The 24,887-nt window shown below is 41.2% G+C and overlaps 1 protein-coding gene across 2 annotated transcripts in view; it reads right to left on the minus strand.

Moving 5' to 3' along the window:
* LOC115765977 (protein O-mannosyl-transferase TMTC2) overlaps nucleotides 1–24,887 on the minus strand; it is a 40,943-nt gene that overhangs the window by 11,007 nt on the left and 5,049 nt on the right. The gene's annotated exons all lie outside the window — the stretch shown is intronic.

A 24,887-nucleotide genomic window follows, 5' to 3' on the forward strand; every position in this document is an offset into this window, starting at 1 on the left:
GGTAACTCTGATAACATAACGAATTCATCAGATGTAAGCAGCATCAATAACTATTGATCATCATATGCGAATAAAGATTGAAGGACTTTTTAGATATAGTCTAGGGTTGAAAAGGCTCTAACGTAGTTAGTTATGTGCTTTAGGATCAGTAATTTATTACACCATCAATAATGTAAGCTATCGTATACAATTCCAATAAGGTTCATTATAATTTTTCAACATAAAATCGATAAATATCGATAACCAAAGCTGTTCCTTGGGTTAAAGCGATTAAAATTGGATACTTATCATAAAGAATTTATTACAAACAGGATCTAAATAAAAGTATTTTCGGTTGAACATGCCATTCTAAGTCTTTAAGCCTGATTGCAGGGTATCACTTAGTCTCCCATTCTACCCGGCCGTATTTTCAGTTTGTTTTGTTTGAGCATTTGCGGTTAATTATTTTTTTGGTCCTGCCTAAGCCCGCGAGCTAACAATCCCAAGCCGAGTGAATTGCGCCCTAAAAATCAATGGGATGAAATGAGTCCATTTTGTTGACCGTCGCACAACTATATTATCTATTTGTGTGTATGTGGCATACTTTTGCTGGCCAGAGACATGCACATAATAAGCAGTTGGATTAGGTTCTCCCTCGTTGTCCCAGTGCCTCATTGCCTGCCTCCCTGGTTGGCTGGCTGGCTGGCTGATGGGGTGGCTTAGTTAGTGCGCCGGCAAAGGCCTGTTGGCAAGAGATTTCGCATTATGCACGAGGGACCCAAGCGGCTTATGTGCAAATTAGCAGCATTCAATATAACCAACACTCGTCCAGATGCCACACCAGAACCTGCCGGGATGCTGCAGAGGCAGGCGAAAAAATGCGAGTAACACACAAAAATTGCTTTGCTAATGAGCCATAATGATGAGCTTTGCTTTTGCTCGGCCGTTGACTGTGTCAGCAAAGTCGAAGAAGAAGCAGCACTAGTAGTTGTAGTGGTAAATGAAGAGGAAGAGCACAGTTTCCTTCTCACACTACCAATCCGAGTGGACAACAACTTGTCTGCAATGGGTGGGGCCAGCTTTGTGTGCGCCTGATTGATTCGCTTCCAAGCCATTGGCTGAGACTGCTTAACATACTCATCATCAGCATTATCAATCTCATTATGATCTCTATCATCATTATCGTTATTATTAACACATTGAAAAAGCCGCTAGCCTAGCAATTATCTACATATAATTGGCCAGCATCTCATCAAATGAACTTGTGTTCTTCGCACGAACTGAACTGAACTTTGAATGTTGTTTGTTTGGCTCGCCAACTCTTCTGGTTAACCACATGTACAGGGGCGTAGGTAGAAACTATTTACTAGGGGTTATTAATATTAGAAACTACACGTAAGCATTTTCCAAAGTTTTGGCTTACTTTATCCGCAATTTAGGTCCTTATAAAGATTGTCTGAGATGTTTGGGCCCTTCAGCCTTAAGGGTCAGACTCTTGGCTCTTAAAGTCAATCTCTTGCTGCGTAGATATAAGCAAATATATACTCGCAGTCCACTTCTGTTTATTAATCAGCAATATTTTATTCAAAATATAGTCAGTTTTAGCTGAATTTACATATAATTTATTTGAGACATTGAAAATGGAAGATAAATTGGTTGTGTTTTCTATAATTTAAGATAATTATCTTTAGTTACAGGGACAACTTAAAATGTTATTTAATTTTGTTATCCACTTTCACAACCTTTTATTAAGGAGCTACTTAGGAACTTGCGCGAAAAACATGGAGGACTTCAATGTTCCACCAGGTAATAAAAGGCATTCAAAAATATAAATGAAGCTTCAGCAATGGCAAACTCTGCTATTGATGGGAAACTTTCAGAAACCTTCTCGTTTCTTTCCATTTCAGGTACAGGGTATTTTCTAGCTGTGCACTTTCACATTTTAACTTCAATTTGCTTTTATTGTCTTTTTATACAGTTTTTTTTAATTTTCGTGGAGAGGTTGGTTTAAGCTACAAAATCCGCAACCCCTGCGTTCGCCGCTGCTCGCTCATCATGTGTAACAACTTAATTCTTGGCACACACACACACATACACACACCCATACACCCAGCGAGACATGTTGAGCCCATCGCTGTGCCTATCGAGCTCAGTAGGCAGCTGGCATTTTTTGTTGTTGTTTTTTTTTTGGGCATCTGGCTGCGTAGCTTGGGCCATTTTATCGCTCTGGCCATAAATCATGTTTTATTTTTGCAATTAGCGCTGCCACACAATAAATTACTGGCTTTTCATTGTCTCGAGCTCGAGGATACGTGAACTTCAGTACTTGGCCACAAATTGTTGGCCAAGACGCCGGGGCTCACAGTTTTGTTGTTGTTGTAATTGTTTGCCCATTTGAATGTTGAATGTTTATTGTTGATGAAATAAGCGCGAATTGTCTGAGTGGGTCACACTTTAAACAGTGTTTACACAATTCGCTGTGCAGCTTATCTAATGGTTGCCAGTTGGCATTTGCCTTACCCTGTAACCATTGAAAGTAAGTAAATAAAGCTATATTGTTTTTGGGCAAATGTATGTTACAGACAGATAGAGGCCTCTTCGACTCCAGAAAGTCAGCTTAGGAGTTGAGCTGGACTCTCTTTATAAAGTCGTCCAGCTCACTGCCAGAAGCACATACTTATTTTAGATTTGACATAAAGGTTCTTATATACCAGATATACACAGATCAGTTTTCGAACTTTCATTTGATTAATTACACCGAAATCGATTTATATCGATAACCAGCTTCTTTATTATAAGCATATTTCGGATATTATTAAAGCTGTTAAGCTAAAGAAATATAAAATGTCATAAGCAGCCCAAGATTGTTGAAACTAATTGATAAATATTGATTTCTTTTACCATTTTTCCCAAAATCGATAATTATAGTTTATCTGATGTATGTGCCTAAATCGATAAATTTCGACTTGTAAGCCTCGCTTTCTACAAGCTCTCTCTCTCTGAGACCTCCAATTGGACATGTAGATTAAATGGAATGTATTTTTTTGTTCTTGAAAACCTCAGCAACTACAGGGTATCTCTCAGTCGGACACATTTGACTGGTTGCACACTCACTTGTTTTTATTGCTGCTGTCCTGCTTCTGGGCCTGTGACCTAGTAACTGATGTTGCCCCTAATGGTTTTTCTGTGCGCCCCCTCCCTCCACACCCCGCCTGCTCTGTTGTGCCTTTGACATTTTCGCGATGTTTCCGTTTCCGGTGGCAAGGTGTGTGTTTGCCAGTTCATGTTGTTGCCTCTCATGTCACAAAAACTTGAGCCGAAGGTCGAAGTCGTCGTCTCGATTTGCAATGGATTCGCTTTTCAGTTTTCCCCCTCTGTTCCATTTTCTTGCTCTCTCTCTCCCTCTCTCTCTCTCTTTCTTTCTCTCTCTCTTTCTGTGGCTCGCTCGCCCTCCCTCTTTGGATATTTTCTTCGCCAATGAACCAACTTATAAAAGGGCTTGCATTTGCTGTGCCACAATTAGCCAGCTATGTGTGTGTGTGTGTGTATGTGTGTTTGCGCTCAGTGACTTTGTGGGGTATTAAAATTCAAAATTAATTGCTTGGCGCGCCAAACACAGCGGCAGCAGCAGCAGCGGGCACCAAAACATGCCAAAAAGTGGGCGGCAGGGCGGTGCTTTGGTGAAGCACACACACACACAGAAAAAAAATCTATGGAAATTAGAAAGTGGCGTCGCACTCGAGAGACTAATAGACGTGAAATTTAAGCGCATTGAATTAATTTCAATGGAAGCACAACACAGTCTATATATATACAAGTATATATACATGTATATATCGAGTATATATGCAATGAAGTCATTTTGCTCTCCGGGGAACTATATCATTTTTGGGTTAGCTGCTTGCCTCCAATATGCTGACAAAACTATAATTAATAGGCGTTTTTATTTCACTTTGCCTGATTATGCATGCTATTAATTATATGGCGTCAGGCTGTTTGGGCCAACTGTGGCCAAAAGGGGTTAACTACCAAACCCCAAAATAGTCACACTGTCCACCTATGCCAATATTAAGCCCATCATTGGGCCTCAATGCGGCGCCCTTATAATGGAGCAGAGTACATAACCAATCATTTGCCACACAAATTGCTGACGAATAGAGCTAAATATTATTTTAGTTTTTTCGCTCTTTGCCAGAAAGCGAAAGTCCATTATTATGCGCCAAAAAGTATGCAAAGCTTTTAGTTCACACATGTAGACTTAGACGTGGCATGAACTGAGCAAAGCAAGTCAACAAAAATGGGGTAAATAATGGTTAGCTTTCCTGTGCCGCAGTCCCAATACTCTCTAGCCAAGGTATTTGAAGAGTATGCCAAATCAAAAAGAAAAGTGAAATGAACGAAATGTTAAATTAAGTGAATGTGCGTATCACATGGGAATTCGATTAAGATTTGAATACATGTAAGTGATAGTGTAAAAAACCAAAGCTGCATTAAATTTCAGCATGATATCATAGCTGAGTTAACATAGTTAGGGTTGGGCTAAGATGTTCGTAATAACTTGGCTCTGCTTATAAGGATTGAAATTGCCTTTAAGCACGGAGCTGGCAGTTCTTCTGCCTGTTGAAAGGTATCAAATTGCGCCAAACCGGACATCAAAATAATGAACGGAAAGGCAGTCCTATTGTGTTTGTGTGTGTATGTGTGTGTGTATGTTAAGTTGTGTGAGTACCGTAAAAATGCCGAAAACGTTTTAAAAATGAAACGATTACACCATTGCGGCTTGCAAACGACCAAGTTATGATAATGTTTGGCCAACTAAACTCGTTTAGCCAGCCAAATACGAAGCCCACAGAAAAAAGGCAAGCTACACAGACGAGTGAGCATGTGTGTATGTGTGTGTGGGTGTGCTCTCACGGATGCGGCTGTGCAGAGGTAAGCCTAACGGCAAGTGCGCAACACATGCAAACATGAGCCGGCGACTACACAATGCCCAATGGCCCATTGGGCGCATTGTGAGCGCCGGACTTAACTGGGCGACGCTAGGGGACCCGTTGGTTGGGCGTGGCACTCAGTTAGCCCGGACTTGGGGGTGGTCAGTGTCGAATGCTGCTGCACTCGTAACAATATTTTTGGGTATTTAAAAACCAAAAAGCGTTCCATGTGTGTGAGAATGTGTGTGTGTGTGCCTGGACTGTACGAATGTTTATGGCCTCTGCACAGACTTTGGCAGTTTTATGCTAATCACAAAAAAGGCAGCAACGCCCCCTGAAAGAGGGCGTTGGGAGAAGGCGGTAGGCGTGTGCTGTGGGCCTGGCAGCAACCACTCGACGCAAACTTTTCATATTTGGCGCAGCAGTCGAAACTTTTCGTTTCGTTCTGGGCATATTCAGCACTTATTTTGCCGATTTTCGCTTTGGGGTTTTTGTAACTCGTTCAACATTTTGCCCAACTATTCGTGCAATTGCCCCTGCCACCAAACCGTACCGGCCCGCCTCCAAAATCCGGCCACCCTCTGCAGTCACTAAAGTCAATAGACGAGCGGCTTTCAGCAAAGTTATGAAAGTCGACTTCCGCTTTAGCCTTTCAGTCAGTCGCAGTTGTTTCAAGCCTATGAATTCCAATTGATGTTTCGCTTAGTCGCACATACATGTGCGCCGGGCATGTTAACAACGAAATCGATGGACAGTCGATAAACGATTGGATTGGAAAATAAGTTTGGCAAGTTTACTTCAATTAATATGGAATTACTTCAGAATCTGTTTGCTAGGCTTGAGAAAATGTATGATTTAAAAACCCCGAAACCAGAGTTTAAAAAAAAATCGATAAATATCGATATATCCTATATATATAGAGTTGTCATTTATACATATGTATTATTATAGTAGTTAATCATTAGAGCTATTAAATTAAACTTGGATCAGAATGAAGGGCAAATTGAAATATTAATGAATAATCGTTAATTGTTAGCTGATTCGGATGATAATTATAGAAAATTTCGATTGTGGATGCTGATTTTCACATTCAACATATTGACATATTTAATCTTATCGATTTATCATTATCAATCGATTAACCTCATGCAAACATCGTTGTTATTGATCTACGTTTTTGTCTCTTATTGATGCACTTTTTGTAATATTAACAAATTTGTTGTTTGATGGGTTTTTACACCCTCTTTACACACACACACATACACACACGCAGGCATTAAGAATCATCTACGCCCCACACTAAGCGACGCACATAAACAATTATTAGGTAATAATTGGCATCTGTCTATTAACAGAGTTCGATATGCCTTTAAGTGGCACACGCAATTATCATAATATCCATAACCCCGCCGCTCGGAAACGATTCCTCAACCATTTCGCACGCACAACAAAACTGGGAAATTTCAACACTTTGCCATCATAATTTAATTTAAATGCTCAAAATTGTGAATGGTTTAATTATGTATTCACAGAGACACACACAAACGCCCAAACGGGTGCGGGAACTGAAAGGAGTTGGATTAGCTAGGCCAAAATGCCGAAAAATGAATACCCAACTAGAGAGAGAGGGAGAAAGAGAGAGAGAGCGAGAGGGAAAATACACGAGGCTGCGTCTCGATAATCGTGCACGTGGCAGACCGCGGATTAGGGAGCGGGCAACAAAACGAAGCTGTTAACCTAGTTGTGTATGTGTGTGTGCGTGTGTGTGTGTGTGTGCTGCGTTAATTGAATGCGCAACTGTCGTGCCATCCCACTTTATCATTATACAGACAGTCAACACCCCACAGCAAGTCTCCCCGCTCCACCCCCGCCCCCGTAAACACACACTTGTGCGTTGTCTGTTTTAAGCCTGTTGAACAATTATAACTGGCATGTCCAAATGCCAAGTGCCTGAAATTGAGTCCGGCCAACGCGGCGTATGCGTGATGCTCTATATGCTAATTAAAATGGCATACATGTGTGTGTCCCATGTGTGTGTTTCCGTGTGTGTGTGTGTGTATGTGTGTTTGTATCGTTTGTCTGTCTATGACCGTGACTGTGTGCGCTTTGTGCTGTTTGCATTACATAATTATAATTACGCATACGCCATGTTGGCGCGCATTTGATTTGCCACTGCACAGCAGCAGCAACAGTCGCAACAGCCGCAGCAGCAGTAGATCAACCTTCTGATGTTTTTTTTTTACATCATGCCGCATGCTGTTTGGGGTAAATATTTGCACATTTGGCTACTATTTATGCGTTTGGACGGTCTTTAATAGGCTGCCATATAATATTTAACATTTTGATGCCTTGTGCAAACAGCGGAAATCAGGGAACGGGCCGCGCAGAAACACTCGACATAATATTGGCTACAATATAATAGAGGAAAAATATGGACTGTGGCATAATCTGTGTAAAGGCTTGTATAGCAGGAAAAGTCCCGGTGGGTTAAAGGAACTCAAGTAGGCTTAAAAACACTTTTTTGGGTGCTTCTCTTTTAAGAAGTGTTCATGGGTGCATTGAATAGGTTTCCGATAGCGCCAAGAAGAGTATCACAAACATTAGAATTGAAAGTAACGCAATTATTAACAATTGAGGCAGAGATTACATTATAAGCCGCATAAGTGTAATCAGCATGGATAATACAATCGCGAGCAATACATTCTTAAGCATTAATAAATGGTTTTGCACTAATTAAAAGACTATCGATAAAACGATAACGATATCAACAATACCATCATTGATCGCATGCATAACGATAATATCGATAGATATCAATATTGATAGATATTGTAGATACTATTGATTGTCCGACGTCTGATTCTCAATATCGATAACACTTGCAGTAAGACAATTGAAAGCATCGATAACATACTGTCGATAACGTACTGTATGTAGTTGTCACTATCGATTTCATTGCCCATTGCGAAAGTTCTTTATTCCATTATCTATCGCTGATTTACTTTCTAGATCATCTTTTTCCGTCATAAAGTTATTATTTATTGGAAAAATGCTCTAAATAATATATATTAAAAATCAAATCGATCAGTGATATCATCGATTAAATTATGAAAAGCATCTTTGACTTTTACTATCGACTGCTTTGCTTATATTTCTTCTATTCTCTAGTGTTTAAATATTTCTTTATGAATAAATGAGCTTTATAATGTACTTCTATATATATATATATTAATAAAATATATATTTAAATCTTGTAATCCAGGCCAACCAAACTAACCCCTTTCATGCTTTTGGTCAACAGAGCATGGACAAAAATAAAACTTAAATGGCGCACATGCCCTGGCGGCCATATAAAATCATCAAACGGCAATACATTCTGCACCTGTCACGTGGCCGTGTAAAGAAAATCCAATTGCTAACCGCAAACATAATTAAAAACTTTGCGCAACCACAATCGATGGCGATTGCGATTGCGACTCCGATTGCGATTGCAATTGCAATTGGCGATTGCCGTGCGTTCGGAATGTGTTGCGAAATGGCAGGATACGCATATCCCCTGGCGTTATGTAGCTGTAGTTGAGGGCCCGGGGGTTGAGGGAGTTTGCCATAAAAATTTCGCCCACGCCAAAGATTTATGGGCTAGCGTTGAGCGTGGGGAGGGGGCGAGCCTGGCTGTCAGCCCATACGTACGTGTGTATAAATCCAATTAAATCACAAGTTACGCAATGTGATAAGTCACGTTGTTTATTGTTTTAACGTACACAGCCAACACATGAGCAGGGCCATGACATAAGAGGAGGGTTGAGGCGACGGAAGGTGTGCGGAGGGTGGCTGGGAGGGCTGGGCTAGAGTAAGCTGCATTCATACCACAATTTATGCACAACCAACAGGCAAACAGCCAAACGAACAACTCATGTGGCTGCTGTGGTGGTAAGAGAAAACAAAGATGAGCTAGTGCAGTGTACTGTACACCAAGATACCCTGTATATATATATATATTTTTTTTATAGAAAATAATAAGATTTTAGGAAAGCAAAGTAACTGAGTAATAAATATCTTAATAATTTTCTTTATGCATGCGCAACATTTGCACAATTTCGATACAACCCTACTTAATCTATTCCTAATGATAACAGGGTATAATAAATGCTTAAAATATTATTATGTGCACAAAAAAACATATATGTATATATAGCTAAGCACAGTTTTTGCTGTAAAAATTTGGTCAGCATATCTCAGTTAAATGCGAGCATAACGAGCCACAGCAACCACATGTACACACATACACACACACGCACACACACAGAGAGACACACAGACACAGTAGACTCTCCCGACTGAGAAATTCTTAAGTACTTGAAGTATTTGGCTTGAAGCTGCACTCAAAATTAAATTTGATGCCCAGTTTATAAAATGAAGCCATAAACTTCAAATGACAAATTAATATTGGCAAAGAATTTCCAGACAATCAGAAGGAAATTGCCAAAGAACTGTGCAGAACACGACTCTAAAATGCCCTGTTATCGTTTTGGATAAGGAGCACATTTGAAGAGGGACTTAGTGCATGTGGCAGCAGAAAAAGCCAATCAACCCCTTTTGACAGCTGGGCACAGTGCATCAAAGAATTGGCACTGAAAGTGCCCGGGCAAAGTTAACACTCGTTGCGCCACGTGCGCTTTTCTTGCTTTGTCCTCTGCCTTGTTCAAGCTTAAAGCATGCACAGTGGAGCTAAAGAGCTGGGTCGCACGGCTAAAATATGAGTAAAAATGAAGAAAAATACAAGAGAAAGAAGTGTAAAATACTTTTTGAAGTGCGTTCGGACATCGAAAGTTCGTGTGGCTTTCAGCGCAAACTTGATTATTTCCGTTTGGCGGCCGTAAAGTGGACTCTTTTCATTTTACTTTTATAATGCACTGTGCCCACACCTGCCTCTGCCGCTCGTTGAGGCATAAATTTTATGCTCGCCAAATTATTTATTAAGACCCGCCCAGCTCCAAAAGAAAAGAAAAGGGCACCAAAAGGCATAAGCATGAATAAGAGTAAAAGTGCGTCGAGCTCTTAATATAAACTGTGCAGCGCCAAGATTTTTCAACTAAATCAGAACAGGAAACCACAAGAAAAGCACTCGGCCGACCCGACCAGCCCCTTAAACTTCTAATGTGCTCGCAGCTTTAAGCAGCTTTAAGACCCTTTGGTTATGCAGCAGCTGCTGCGGCGTCTGAAAAAAACATAGACCCAAAAAAAAAACCCCTCTTATTACTTGTAAGCCAAACGAATTTCAACGCAAACGGCTTTTATGGTTTTATATACCCTGTAGCTATTATAAATTGGTTAGAAAGAATAATGGAATGGGTTGTATAATAAAGAATGGAGCAAGCGAAAAGGCAATATAAATGAGTATCGCTTTTTTGACTTTCAAGGCGTAAACCTGGCGATAGCTCGATTGGAGTAACGACAGCTTTTGAGTAAACAAGTGAAGCCGCAGGAGTATAAAAAAAAACATATTTGGCATTATTTGGTGTCTTAATTATTTATTTTTGCAACTATCGCGTATGTATCCTCCAGACGAGACGCTTTCACTTCCGCCTAGTCAAAACGCCTTTCAATGCGCCAAGCATAGGGCCTTACCATGCCCAAAAGAGGCTATACTCCAGGCGAAACATCTGCCTATCAGCCTGATAATTTACGTCAATGAGCCTTATCTTCTTGGATGTAATGTTGTAGATGTTGTAGACGATGAGGAAAACCAAAAAATTATACAATATATTGGTTTTACTTGCTTTCTCTACTTCTTGCTCAGCTACTGGGTATCTACTAGTCGTGCACATTTTGTGCCCGCTTTTTTTTTTATTTTTTATTTAATGCAGCAAATTATTAGGTATAGCTCTGCTTTATTCGCTGTCGCCGCAAGCAGCCAATTCGTTTGGCGCGCCAGAGCGTTAAAATTTGTCACGCGCGCCTTTCCCGAACATGGGGCGTATGTGGAATCATTTTTTTCTGGCACATTCTTTTTTTTTTTTTTTTTAAATTCGGCCTCTGGCGATCGATCGATTTTGTGTGCTCGCCGAGTTAGTGTGAGCTGCAGGTTGCGGTGTTGCCAGCTGGCAAATGCATATCAAACATTTCTATCAATCATTCAAAACGATTGATTCGCAATGCAAACGAACAGCGCTTACTTACCAGCTACACACACAAACACACACCCGCACACACACACATGGCTATACAGCATTGCAAATGTGTGTGTGTGTGTGTGTGTGTGCTGTCCCTTGAGCAGCTGCTGCTGTGACTCTGCTGGCCCTGCGCCTTGCCACACTTTTGTTGCAGCTGTTGTTGCCACACAGCAGACCTTGCACACGTTCACCCCCTCCTTCATGTTGTACGTCGTTGCAAAATTGTCCAACTGTGCACATATTGACAACTAACAGATTTTTTGCCATTGTGCAACATTTTTGTCATGTGCGGGCTAAATCAGACGAAACGGACACAAACAAACAGTTGCCCAATTTGTTTGTGCACCAAATGGGCGGGCGATAAACTGGTCGGGCGGCTCGTTGGGTGGCTGAGTGCGGCATGTTGCCATTGTTGTTGTTGTTGTTGTTGTTGCTTATAAGCAAATTGCAGATTGCTGTTGCAAATTTGTATATTGCCATGCAGCTGCCACATCTCTAATGGATGTGCCATTTGTGGTTATATTGAATGCTGCACGAATCGAAGAATATCAATCGAAATTTGAATACGAATACGCATACGCATACGCATACGAATTGGTCTCACAAATGGAATTAGAGATGAGCGTCTATTATGCAGTTTTTATTTTCGGCACGCAAATTCGTAAAGCAAATTACAAATACTATCGCAAATTTACACAACACTCGGTCTTAAATGTTTACTTTGTGAGGCGCTCAACATTTGTAATTTTCTATTAAAATGTCTCGGATCTGCTTAAAACCCATTTTCAAAGATTATTGAGAGAATTTATTTAAAACGTGCCACGGGCAAAGCCGGTGTTTTCCTGCTAAGTATTATCCAATATAGACATGGGTCCAAATTTGCCTTCCCCATAACTCGGTCAAAACTCAACCGATTTTTACGAGATTTGTATTTTTGTTAATGGTTTGACCTGTAGATTGATTTGGCATTCAAATCTGGCAACAAATTTTTTGGTCCAAATTCATGTCAATTTTATACCCTTACAAATCTGATATAGACACGTCCAAATTTCCCTCTCGCGTAACTCGGTAAAATCTTACCCGATTTTCATAAGGTTTGGCTTTTTCGTCATGGTTTAACTTCTAGATCGATTTAGCATCTAAGTTTGGCAACATTATTCTTGGTCAAAATCCAGTCGAAAATCGGCAACATATATCTTAAATTCCTAACGCACACATTAGCTAATGAATGGTTAAAGATTCTATTTCCTAATAACCAAGTTGTATATTTTGATGAAATATTTAAGAATTTGTTTCGTGCTGCGCTCTGGAAATCACGACACGCGCTCAGCTGCAAAATGCATTAGAAATAGGGAAATATGAACAGGTAACTGTTACGGTTAGCTGATCAGCCAACGGTCACGGGTAATGCGAATCGAATAGCTGCGAGATGCTTTAAAAAAATAATAATAATAAAAAGGGAAGAGATATTCTGCTGAATCAATCGCGGCATTCAATTGAGTGAGCTCTGACAACGAGCTGTCGCAGCGCGCTGCGATTGTTGTTGTTGTTGCATTGTGAAAATAACACAACATTTTAAGTGAATGGAATGAAAACAAATATTGCAAATGTATTCATTGTAAAGCTCACACACACACATGGCAGCTACATGAAGTTGCCAATTGCAGTGGTTGTTGTTGCAGTTGTTGCATTTGCAGTTGCAGTTGCAGTGTGTCGAATGTTGCCACTGGCCGTTGCATGGTTCATCTGCGGTTGCCTTTGGGCTGGGCCGCCGCAAGCCGCACACATAGTATCTGGCCGCGTCTGAGTGTATTTGTAATGCATTTATGCACTCATTTCATTTAGTTGTTGATTCATTGACGTCGGGATTTTGCTGGCCCCAAGTTGATGCCTCAAGCAAAGCCAGCTGCGAGCCAGTTACTATTTAGTGTGCAGCCGAGCTTTGATAGAGCCTGTGTCAGACGCAGGCCAGTCCTGCCCCGCCCAGTACAACGTCCTTCCGCCCACACTCTACCCACCTCCCCAGCCCCGCCTTTGGCGGCGACCCATGTTCGTGGCTCTGTTGTTTGTGCTGCACAAATACAACTTACTGATTTTATTGCAAATTGATTTTATGTGCAGCTCACCTGTCCAAGACCGCAGACCACAGACACAGATAGGCGGACACGCCCACTGATTGGCTAGGCGAGAGTGAGACAGAGACAGAGTGAGAGAGGGAGAGAGAGAGAGAGCCAGCGCGGACTCGGATTCAAACAAATTTCTGATGTTTACATTGTATGGCGATAGTAAAAACTTTTTAATCAAAGTTAATTGGAAAGTTTTGCTTTGTCATTGCAATGTAACACACACACACACACACACACACACACACACACATACGCACATACACACTCTATACCTATATTGCTAGCCGCACACACACTCGCGCTGGGCACATGCAGACGTGCATAAAGTGGCAAACTAAAAATGAAAAGTAAAATGTAGGTTATCCTTCAGTGCACACAAAATGCTCTTCATCGTTACGTTTCGTCCTTGCGGCGGCTAAGGGGGCGTGGCGGGCGGCAGGCGGACGGCGCCTTCTACGTTCGGTTGCTCATTCATTTTATTGCTGGTTGCCGGCGCTTGTCTCCTACCTTTGATGATAAAATGTCATTTGGCTGCTTTACGTGCTGGGTGCCTCTGTGTGTGTGCGAGTGTGCGTGTGTGCGTGTGTGTGTGTGTGTGTGTGTGTGTGGGTCTTTGGGTCGAGCCGTCGACTGCAGTCGTAACCAGCCAGGGCCAGGCTGACATTCAACGCTCTTGATTAAATTTTATGCAGTTTAACTATTTCTTTTTAAACCCCCGCACCGTTCCCTTTACCCCACCCAACAGCCCCACTCAGTAACAAAGGGAAGTGAAGCTTGGGAGAGCGCGGGTCGTAGCAGAGTTGCAAAAGGAAACTCACATACACTGGTTTTTATAATGCCCTAACAGAATAGAGGCGTTTTAATTCAGTCATCAAATCTGTCACTGCAAACAAGTCGATAAATTTGATGATAAGATCTATTCTTTCGATATGTGAACTCAGCTCTCAGTGCAGCCAGCTTGACATATTTAATAAAACTAGCCTAATTGCAAGAATATATCACATTGCTGCCGTAGAAATTAAAGGCGGAAAATGGACTTTGGACTTTGCAGGATGATTTGCAAAGTTTGGGTTTACAATATCATATGTGCTTAATATAAGAAAAGGTCGAAAAGGTTCTTCTGCCAAGTAAAGCTCCGCAAGCATTTGATCTGGTATGTCAAAGCTCCCAAGTGTTTCTCTGCGAACATTTGATCTGTTTTAGGGAAGCTCTTAATATCTGACAAGTGTATTCGATTCTTGGCATATATAAATTTCGCAGTTTTTCTTTTCTTTTGCATTTATTACGTTTGAAGGCTCGCCCGGGCACGGACGGGCTGTCGGGCTCAACAGTCTGACTGTCTGTTACCCTGTCAGTGGCAACTCCTCTCTGTGTGTGTCTGTGTTGTAAGCTTCAGTTTATGCTGCAACCGGAAAATTAATCCTAATGAGTGCTGACACACACACACGCGCACACACACACACATGCGTGCTGTGGAGAGGAGGGAAGTGACAAGGGTTTGGGGTTGGGGTTGCTGCAGAGCAGTTTGTTTGCGCATGTGAAGCGATTTATGTTATTTTTTTTTTGCTTCAGCTCTTCCCGGCTTTGTTGCTTCGAGCGTTGTTGTTGTTGCCGCTGCTGCTGCTGATGCACACGTGCGCCACATGTAAAATGCAAGCTTCACGCAGACACACAGACACAGAGCGAAACACACGCACAGAGAAAAGCCCTGTGCTGATATAAAACAACATTTTGTAAGCATTTTATAGGGCCATAGTGCGGCTGGATGTCTGTGTGTGTGTGGGCGAGTAACCATATAGAGAATGAGGGTTTTCAGGGTAGGTTACGCTTGAGGCTCGATGAATCCGTTTGTATGGTTGGAGACTGCCATTTACCTGGTCGCTGCTGCTGCTCGCGTTTCCTTTCACAGAAAATGTGTTAAATGCCGCGTTTTGCATTGCCTCACATTTGCTAGCATTTTCCGATTTTCCGTACCTTTATGCCCGCGCTGCCATTGAAATGCGGCCGGCCTGGTCTGGCCCGGGCCGACGTGGCCCGGCATTAAATGAATTGAAATCAGTGTCAATGTGGGCAGGAAATTTGTTTTCCCCAACTGCATTCAGCGCGATCAAATGCTGCGAGTTTAACTTTAATAGCTGCACTATGTGAATCCAATGAAAATTAGCCCGGGGAGCACGCTACGAGGTAAGTTCAGTTTCTAAGCTGACATTCTGGCATAACGCACACATATTGCTACCAGTTAGTGCAAGAACTAGATTAAGAAGAACTAGGCAGAGCAAATAACTTGGTTGGGAAGTTTGAGAAGAAAAGGGCCTGACAATAATATATATGCTCTTCATCCTGACAATAATATATATGCTCTTCATCCTGACAATAATATATATGCTCTTCATCCCTTAAACGGATGCCATGATAGATATTTAAATCACATTCTCGGTGCAAGCCCTACTTACTACACTGCTATTGTAGTGTGCGATGCTTTTATATATATTTTTAATTTTTTAGATTATCATGTGATGTTCTCTTGTCGTTATCTTTGTACAGCTAGAAGATGGTATATATATGCATTTTGTTAAGACTAGAGTAGATTCTAATTTGTTTGGCTGAGATTCTGGATGCTGTTCTTAGAGTCAGCGATTGACTAGATCTGTTATCCTTTTAAGTGTCCTTCTTCTTCGCCTGATTAGCATATTATAGTGCAGAAGTCATGTTCCTCTCACGACTTCTAAATGCCTAATGCATATATTTCTTGTAAATTTGTCTGAGATAACTGAGGAAGTAGTTAAGTTGAATAATGCCTAAATATTATTTAATATTTACGCCCTGTTATTAATTATTGTTTTGGCAAACTTTGAACTCAATCTCAAAGTAATTTATGTAATTATTGTATGAAAGCGAGACAGATATTAAAAATAAATCTTCAAGTATTTTTAAATTTCCTGAGTTAGATACAAAGTACAGAGAAGAGGTTAATTTACAGACGAACCGACAGCCGAGCTGGGCACAGAGCATATTCATAACAAGGCTAAGAAGCAAACGAATAACGTGAACTCTAATCTATAAGCTGCACACACACACGCACACAGACTCTGGCTGAAAGTGCACACATGTGAGACGCCCCTCGGCGCGCTCCCCTGTGGCGCATTAATGAGCACGTGGCGATGGCTACCATCAAAATCATATGTTGATGTCGCCAAGTCACGTAAAAGTGTATTTAGTTTTAGGCAAAGGCTCAGCGACGCCTTCGCCCGTGCCAGGCACCAGGCACCAAGCAGCAGGCGGCAGGCACAACAATGCCAAAAAGTAAACAAATTAAAATGTATGCACAACCAACAAATGCACATGTGTATTGTGTGTGTGTGTGTGTGTGTGTGTCTTGACGGCGTAAGCAATTAGGCCGAAGCGAACGATACAAAAAAAAGAAAAAAAGCAAAAACAAAATCAACAGCAACATACGAAAAAAAAAACATTGCATAGCTGCAGGCGCGCACTTAGCGCCCTCATCCATTGGCAAATCATTTAGCCCAGGCATACTTGTGCTCTTTTTTCTGTCGTTATATACCCTGGAAACAACGTTGGGGCGGCTTTAATAGGCAGCAAGTGCCATATGCCTATAGAAAGTCTTATATATGTCCAGACTTAGAAAAGTCAAAGAGAAGCTTCCTCGCGAGCTTAATTTTACACTCAGGTGATTCGGACTACAGCAAGCCCCGCATTTTTCGCCCATTTAAAGTCTACAGGGTATCTGTTAGCATAACCGCTTCAAATAGCAGCATTTGCATTTGTTCTTTTTTTTTTTGTTTGAGAGAGTGCACAAATTGTTGCCGCGTATATGTCCTCAATTTTTTTTTGCAGCTCGATCAGAACGCAACAACAACAAAAAACAACAGGAGGCAGCTGTGGGCGGTGCCACGCCCAGCGCGCCCTTAACCGTTATTGTGGCGCTTCACATATTTGGTTCATGGCAGATTACGTATACGACGCGCGCAGTTTTGAAAATCGTTTGCATTGCCTCGGCCAAAACAACAGCAGCAGCAGGAGTGGGAGCAGTAGCAGTAGCAGTAGCATCAGCAGTAGCAGTAGAATTCTGCCACCTAACCCCCACCCTAAACACACACTTCGCCCTCCTCTGCTCGACCGTTCCAGTTATTTGGTGTGCGGCTTTTTGTGCTCAGTTTTGGTAACAAAGGCGACGCTCGCTTGGCTCAGCTTTTGTTTTGGTTTTTAGACTTTTTTTTGCCTTTTTTTGTACATTTTTGTTTTTGGCGCATGTTTGACATCAATATAACTTTACTTGTCCGCCGCTAGTTTTCATCTTTGTTTTCGCACGTGTGTGTAAGAGTGTGTTTTAGGGTGTGCGTGTGTGTTTGTATTAGTGTGTTAGTGTGTGCAATTTTAACTCTATTCACTTGTTTCGCCAACACAAAGCTGCGTTTTTGCCTTTTGTAACTATTGAAATTGTCATATGCTTATAACCCTTGCTTTCTGTGTGTGCGTCTGGGTGTGTGTGTGTGTGTGTGTGTGTGTGTGTGTGTGTGTGGGTGTGTGTGTGTATTGGTGTGTGCGTTTATTTTGCTGCGGTTTCAGCACGTTTTTATGGTTTATTTGGCGTGTGTTTGTGTGTGCTTTATTGTTGTTTGCCCCACAAAGGTTTTACACACGTGCAACTTGTGGCTCTGGATTTCAGTTTCGTTGAAATTCCGGAATTGCACTCACATCGCATTGCAGTGCGGCCGTTTTAAGTCCATCTCTCAAGAGGTTTTCGTTAGTACTTAAGAGCGCTGAAAACCTATCGACATTGTGGCACAACTTAAAGCAATTGAGTCCATGGACAATGTCGATAGGTGTCAAAGGCTTTTTGCTGTGAATCTTAAGTTTGAAAAGTTTTAAATGAATTTCAAATGTTCAGCATAACAATTTATTCGCAGCGCTCGTTAGATGAGTTAAATTATATTATATATTATAAATAATAATAATAAAGGCAGGACATAATTTAAATATTATCTGGAATCAACCCCCATTGAACGGCTTCATATTTGTGTTTCATTTATTTAGTTTGAAGAACAGTAATATGTGTTTAAGCCAGTTTGTTGATTTGTCACGCCTACTTAATGGGCGTATACTAAATATTTGTAGATCAATATTAAGAGGAGCTCGTCAGCAGCCAATATTTCAATTTTGATCAACATTTCGCATTGTCAAACAGCAAAGGGCATTGGGCACAACCAATATACTCTTTGCCACCTTGTAAGCGTGTATACAAATATGCATTTATCTCAATCGCAGCTTGCCACGCCCCCAACAGCAATTCTGGGCGTATATCGCACGCCGTGACATTTGCAAATAAATAGTGAAAAAAGGAAATAGAATTAAAGAATATGGGGCACGGGTTTTTTTGTTGCATGTGTTCGCAGTCTCCCTCTCTCTCCCCCTCTCTCTCTCTCTCTCTCTCAATTTATGGCCACAAATGAAATTGCATTTACACGAGTGTTTGCCAGCGTCTGTATGTGTGCGTGTGTGCCTATGTGTGTCTGTGTGTGTGCATGTGTTTCTGTACTTTAATTTAAACATTTTACACGCACTGCGAGCTGAAATTATTTGCTTTAACTGTGCATCGATTCACACGTTCCGCTGGCTGTCTACATTTGCCACGCCCACATGCCCACACCATAAGTAAGTCGAAGCATCAGCCTTTTCCCATTCCCCAAGGTTGGAGCACGCAGCGCGCCAATATTTAAAATATGAAGACCATTAGCTAAATATTGGCTTTGGCACGCGCCCACGCACCACAACAGTGCTTGCCCAACCCAACCCCACCTCGCCCCCCCCCCCCCCCCCCCCCCACCCTTACTCTTTTCCAACCCCCTCACGCACAAAGCAGTCAATAATATTAACCAGCAGCTGAATTCGTGGCAGTGGATCTGGCTGTGGAGCCTGAGCAGCAGCTACCGACGATGTCTGCCCCGTGCTGTGCATACTTATTTGGAGCTCAAGGCGCACAGTATGGAGTCGGGGCGTGGAGTGAAGGAGGGGGGGACGGGGTGGTGGTAGGTTGGTTGTGAGTGCATAAAATAAAAATAAATGTTAACAATGGCAAAAGGCGTTCAGCTGGGTTGCCGGAGCTGCCGAAGCTGCCGGCGGTGTCAGACTCATGCGGCGCATGAAAAGCCCACCGAAAAAAATGAATGAAACAAAGACATGGACGGTGGCTTAGAGGGGGGGCAGTGGCAATTTGTTGTTGGTTTTTGCGTGTACTTATGCTAAGTAAAGCGATGATGTAAAAGACAATAACCGGGCGCGGGTTGGGGATCCGCTCGGAGTTTGGGTTTTTGCCGGGCGTAAGCAAATCCACTGAGGCCACAAATTCAGCTGCCATAGCAGCAGCTCCCGTGCCCCATGCCCCATACCCTCCCGCCCTGCCCCTTGTCTGCTTGGGCATTTCATAAAGTGTGTGCAGCAATTTCTTTGGCCATATATTTGTGCTGTATTTGTGTATTTAGGAATATGTATATATACATTTATATATATTATTTTTTCTTTATAACCTACTTTGATATTCATATTTGTATTCGCTTTCATTTGCTTGTCTTCTTTAATATTGTTATCCTTATGTTTATTTTTTTACACTCAAAAATCGAAAAACTGTTTTCCTTTAACGTTTATTGTTTGGAGTTACCCCGTAAACATTTAAGTGCCAAATTGCAGTTGGGTATATTACATCAGGCCAAAGCTGCGATCCCTTAAATTATATATATTCGAACACGAGCTGATTTAACTTGATAACAATTTGGCCTTAATCAATAAATATCGAAAAAGGCTTATTTAGGGTGAAGGGAATGCATTTAATGACCGCTGGAAGCTGATTACAGGGTATCCACTGCCCTTTCTTATTCCTATTCTCAGGGCGTAGTTAAGGCTGCTGCCAAAAGCAAACAAAAAAATACCTGCTGCTGACCTCAAAGCCCAAAAATGCTCAGATATAATATAATTATGCAGCTGTGCCAAATATGCTACAGCTGCGAGCAAGACAAAAAGAGAGAGATACAAAGAGAACGCGAGAGAGAGAGAGAGCAGTTGTCAGAGTGGACTAATAGCTAGAACAAGCCTGCATTTTACTCTTGTCTTGGATTCAGATTTGGTTTGCCCGAAGGCCGCAGGCTTTTAAATTAAATAAACTAACACACACACAGGCACGCATAAGCACACCCACACACAGAGAGTACACACGCACGGAAATGTAACTAAAATGTTCACACACACAATCAAATATACAGACAATTTTTCTCAGCTCTGTCACTCGGTTAGCTCCCGGCCTGAGACTCGACACACACACAAGCACACACACACATGTCTGTCCTATATCTGTATTACCATACCCACACACACACACACACACGCACTCATGCATGTATGTATGTATATATATTTTAATGCAAATTGAGCAGAATTAATTTAGTACCGTCTGTGTTTATCTCTGGCGCGTTTAATATGATGCCAGCCACTGCCGCCGACGTTGTCTGCGCTTCATAGCCATATGACGCCCCGCTAACCTGCCCCTCCTTCCCACATGCTGCTCAGCTCTGTGAAGCTTAGTGTGCGTCTTGGTATTTGCCTCACTCTCTCTCTCTTTCTCACTCTCCCTGTCGCTCTCTCTCTCCCTATATCTGTCTCTGTCTCTTCATTTCTATCACTCTGTTTTCGCTCTGTATGCCATATGTTAAGCGTTTGCCTGACGCAACATTTTTACTCGTATTTTTCTATGCATATTACAAGGCTGAACTGCAAAGCGGGTATATTAGTTATTTGTCAGACCATGTAATTATTACACTAATAATGGTATAATTGTTTTGGGCTGCGAAATATGACTAATTATTCTACAAATATACATAATATATGAGAAGATATCCAATACTCGAATAAAATACATTAAGATGACTTTATTGCAGCGTCCCATCTAACATCCCTTCTAGGGTATTTAAAATGGGGCATACCAGAGATAACAGCGCTTAGTTGTTTTATTAAAAAATGTCTGCCTGGCAGCTTGTGCCTGTCATTGCGTTGTCATGTTGCCTACTTTTAGGCACAGCTCGAGACATATGGAAAACGAAAGAAATGCTGTGGCTGAATGCTGGAAAGTCAATTTGGTTGCCACGCTGCTTGTGGTTTAGTTTGAGTCGAGCCCAAGCCAGCCCCCTAGTTGCTCTGCCTTTTGTACATATGCACATATATATTGGCCTCGATGCGCATTAGGCACGCATCATTTGCGCGTTTGTAATCAGGCGAAAGTGTTTCGATTTGCCTTGGCATTTGCCTACACGAATTTCTGCCTTTTACTTTCCACCTCCCACCTCTTTCTCTCTCGCTCTCCATCTGGCCCTTGTTTGCCTTTATCTCATGTACACACATTAAATACATATTAAAGTAAAAGTTTTTCAATTTCAAGTTTTATGGCGACAAGTTCGCCCCCTCGGCTACGGCTTTGCACTCTTCTGGCCAATTGCGGCTGTTCGCACCAGATTCGAGCCGGCATCTCGTAAATTTTTATGCATTTTATTCGATTCCACATTCAGCTTCAAAAGCTGTCCAACAAATTGCCATAGCCACGTGTTAATTGCCAGCGGAAACTAAATTTTAGTTAAGCTGCTCAAAAAAAAAGCATGTGAAAGGGCTCTGATCGGGAGTGTCCGACTAGGAGATACTCTGAAACCCAGCGCTAAGCTGTCTTTACAATCATTCTAGCTTTCTTTTTATGTACATTCAGCTGTGTTGTGCCCTTTATTTAGCTTCTAATTCTTTTCCTTGTTCTATAATATGAAAAATCAATTCTATACCTATCGATATTATGAAAATAAGAAGGGTTATCGATAAATTTAAACAAACAAATTCTCAAAATTGATATTTATCAATATTATGCAAGTAAGAGAATATATCGATACAGCATTATAAGCCCATTCTCTGCATAATACAGATGAATATATAATTCAATTTACAAGTCTGTCACTATTGTTGTCTCCCTTTCAATGGGTTTAGGGTATACAATTGGCCAGAAGAGCAGCAACAAGTCAGTTGGCCTGGCCACCAACATGCTCGACTGCCTCGGAGTTGGCACTGATTTCGACTACAACTTGCCGTCGACTGCAATCGTTTAATTTTACGCTTGGCCAACGCGTGCCAGAGTTGCCAACGTAGCGCACACAATAAAATTCCATTGAAAATGCGCTGCAACAAATTTGCGCTCACAGAAACCCCGAAAATGGCACCCCTTTTCCCTTGTCGCGCACATTTGAATTTAAGTTTTAATTTGGACTTTGCATCTGTAGTGAATCCTACTGCTACTCAGCGTTGGCTGAGCTCTTGGGTGCGTCCTCCCATTGTCGTTAACCATTCGAAATTGAGGGGAAATGAGCGAAAAGTTTCGACAAAAGTTTTTTTTCGTAAGTGAAGAAATGCCGGGAAGCATTATGAAAATAGCTGAAATAATTTTCCATTAAATTCTTGCGAATGAAATTATCGCATTAAAACAAAACAAAAAGCGTTTTCAATACTCTGTTCATAAAAAGCATTACGGCTTTATTGGCCTTCGCTAGATAAAGGTAGTTATTGTCAGAAACTTGTCCTCAAGCCGTTTAAACAGTTCTATATTAAATCATCTATAATACATCGGGAATAAGATGATTAAAAATCGATCATGTCTAAATTGTAACAATCGGCATCGCGCACTTTTGATAAATTGCTTAAAGTAAAGTTACTATCGATAGTTTTGTCAGTTTATAAGTTATTAAGCCATAGTACTATACGATTTTTTTAACACTAACTATCGGCACCTAGCACAATTGATTATTTGTTCGACGACTTTCGGTAATATGCTTAAAGTAATTATTAATTCATATTATTCATATTAGAAGCTGCCGAATATCGATATATCTTATATTGACCTAATGGGTTGTTATCGATAGCTTGCATTTATTATATTAATTATATCTTCAAATACTTGCTGGTGCTGCTTGTGTCTATCGACTATTTGATACTTCATTTTCCGATAATTTACGATATTATCTTTAATTTTTATCGCTAGATTTTTTCTTTTTGTAAAATTATCGATGGGTCAACTATTCATGACATCGAATTATCGGGGCCATTTACACACAAGCTACGATCAAGTCTATAGTCGATGAGAGTATCTCATGGTTGCGCAATATTTTCACAAGTTTGTTTTTTGTTTTTGCTACGTTTTGTTTCTGCACTTGAGCCAAACTCTGGCAACTCTTGCTCAAGCGTTGCTCAGCTGTGCCTCTTCCTGGCATCTCAGCACTGGCTGCTCGGTTTCGGTCCATTGTTTGCTTAAATTTGTACACTTTCTCATCGCATCAGTCCCCGCTTTACCCCTTTACCGCCCCGTTCGCAAACCCCCTCAAGTAGCAATCCAATGCGTTAGGCAACTCGACTGCTCGACTATTTGCTTGGTGTTTTGCTGTCTGCTGTTTGCATTCGTCTTCATTATTTGTTTGCTCGGCCCAACTGACGGCGGCGTCTGCTGCGCACTTGGCAGCAAAGTTTTGACACAGTTGATTTGCATTCGAAATCCTTGCAAAGAGCCACCCAACCAACCGAATACCCAAGCCACACACACACACACGCACACAATGATTTATGGATTTTCATCATATTCTGTTGATTCAGGAATATTTATGATTTGCCAGTTTCAACCACGTTAAAATCGTTCCTACACCCACCGCGTATGTCCTTGTTTCAGCCATTCATAGTATTGCCCCGAAATTTCCTCAGCTTATTTTGTTTTTCTTTTTGTTTTTTTTTTTTTTGTGTGTTTTAAAGGCATTTTTGTTATAAATTTTTAAAAAATATTGTATGAAAATAAAAGAGAAATGCCGCAATAACAAAAGCGAAAGCAACAGCAACTGGCACAGGGAATGGGACTGGGCCTGGGACTGGGAATGCCGGGTCCGGAATATGCTGAATATGCGCAAATTGAATTTGATTTTTAAGCACTGATTGCTTTTATTGTTCCAGGACTTTGGTACGACGTCCGCATAGCGAATTTTATATAAAATATTCTAAAAGAGATAACAGTTGCCCAAAACAAAACAAAAAAATAGAATCCAACAACAGGGAACTATGGCTCTTACAGCTAGTCATGGCAATATTTATATATACACGTATATCTCTGATATATATATATTAATTTATTGATATAAAACATTTGAATTGCACGAAATTGCATTTTTCTCGTTACGAGTTTCGGTTTGGGTTGGCCGTTTTTTCAATTGAACACGCGGCAATAATTTGTCAAAATGCTAAAACATGAATTTGTGCGAGATATTTGTCAAAGTTCGTAGATTCAATTGATTTTGGCTAAAAGCAAAAAAAAAAAAATTGCGTTCTCACATCATTGCCGAAACACATTAAGAGCGGAATGTGCACAAATAAATACTTAATAATGCCAAAAGACCAAAGTCGGGCAAGCTGAAAAGTCCCTCACGACAAGTGCAAGTCACTCTCAAAGCATAAGAGAAAGAGAGAGAGAGACAGACAGAGGGGGAGAGAGGCAACCCAGGACATTAGCATGAGAATAAAATGAAATTACAGTCTTTAAAATAAATGTATGCGAAATTTTCAAGCCAAATGCCAAAAAGTATTCAACTAAATGCGAAATAAATTTG

Source organism: Drosophila novamexicana, unplaced genomic scaffold (genome assembly GCF_003285875.2).
Source record: "Drosophila novamexicana strain 15010-1031.04,08,12 unplaced genomic scaffold, DnovRS2.1 tig00001059-arrow-arrow-pilon, whole genome shotgun sequence".
NCBI lineage: Eukaryota > Metazoa > Arthropoda > Insecta > Diptera > Drosophilidae > Drosophila > Drosophila novamexicana.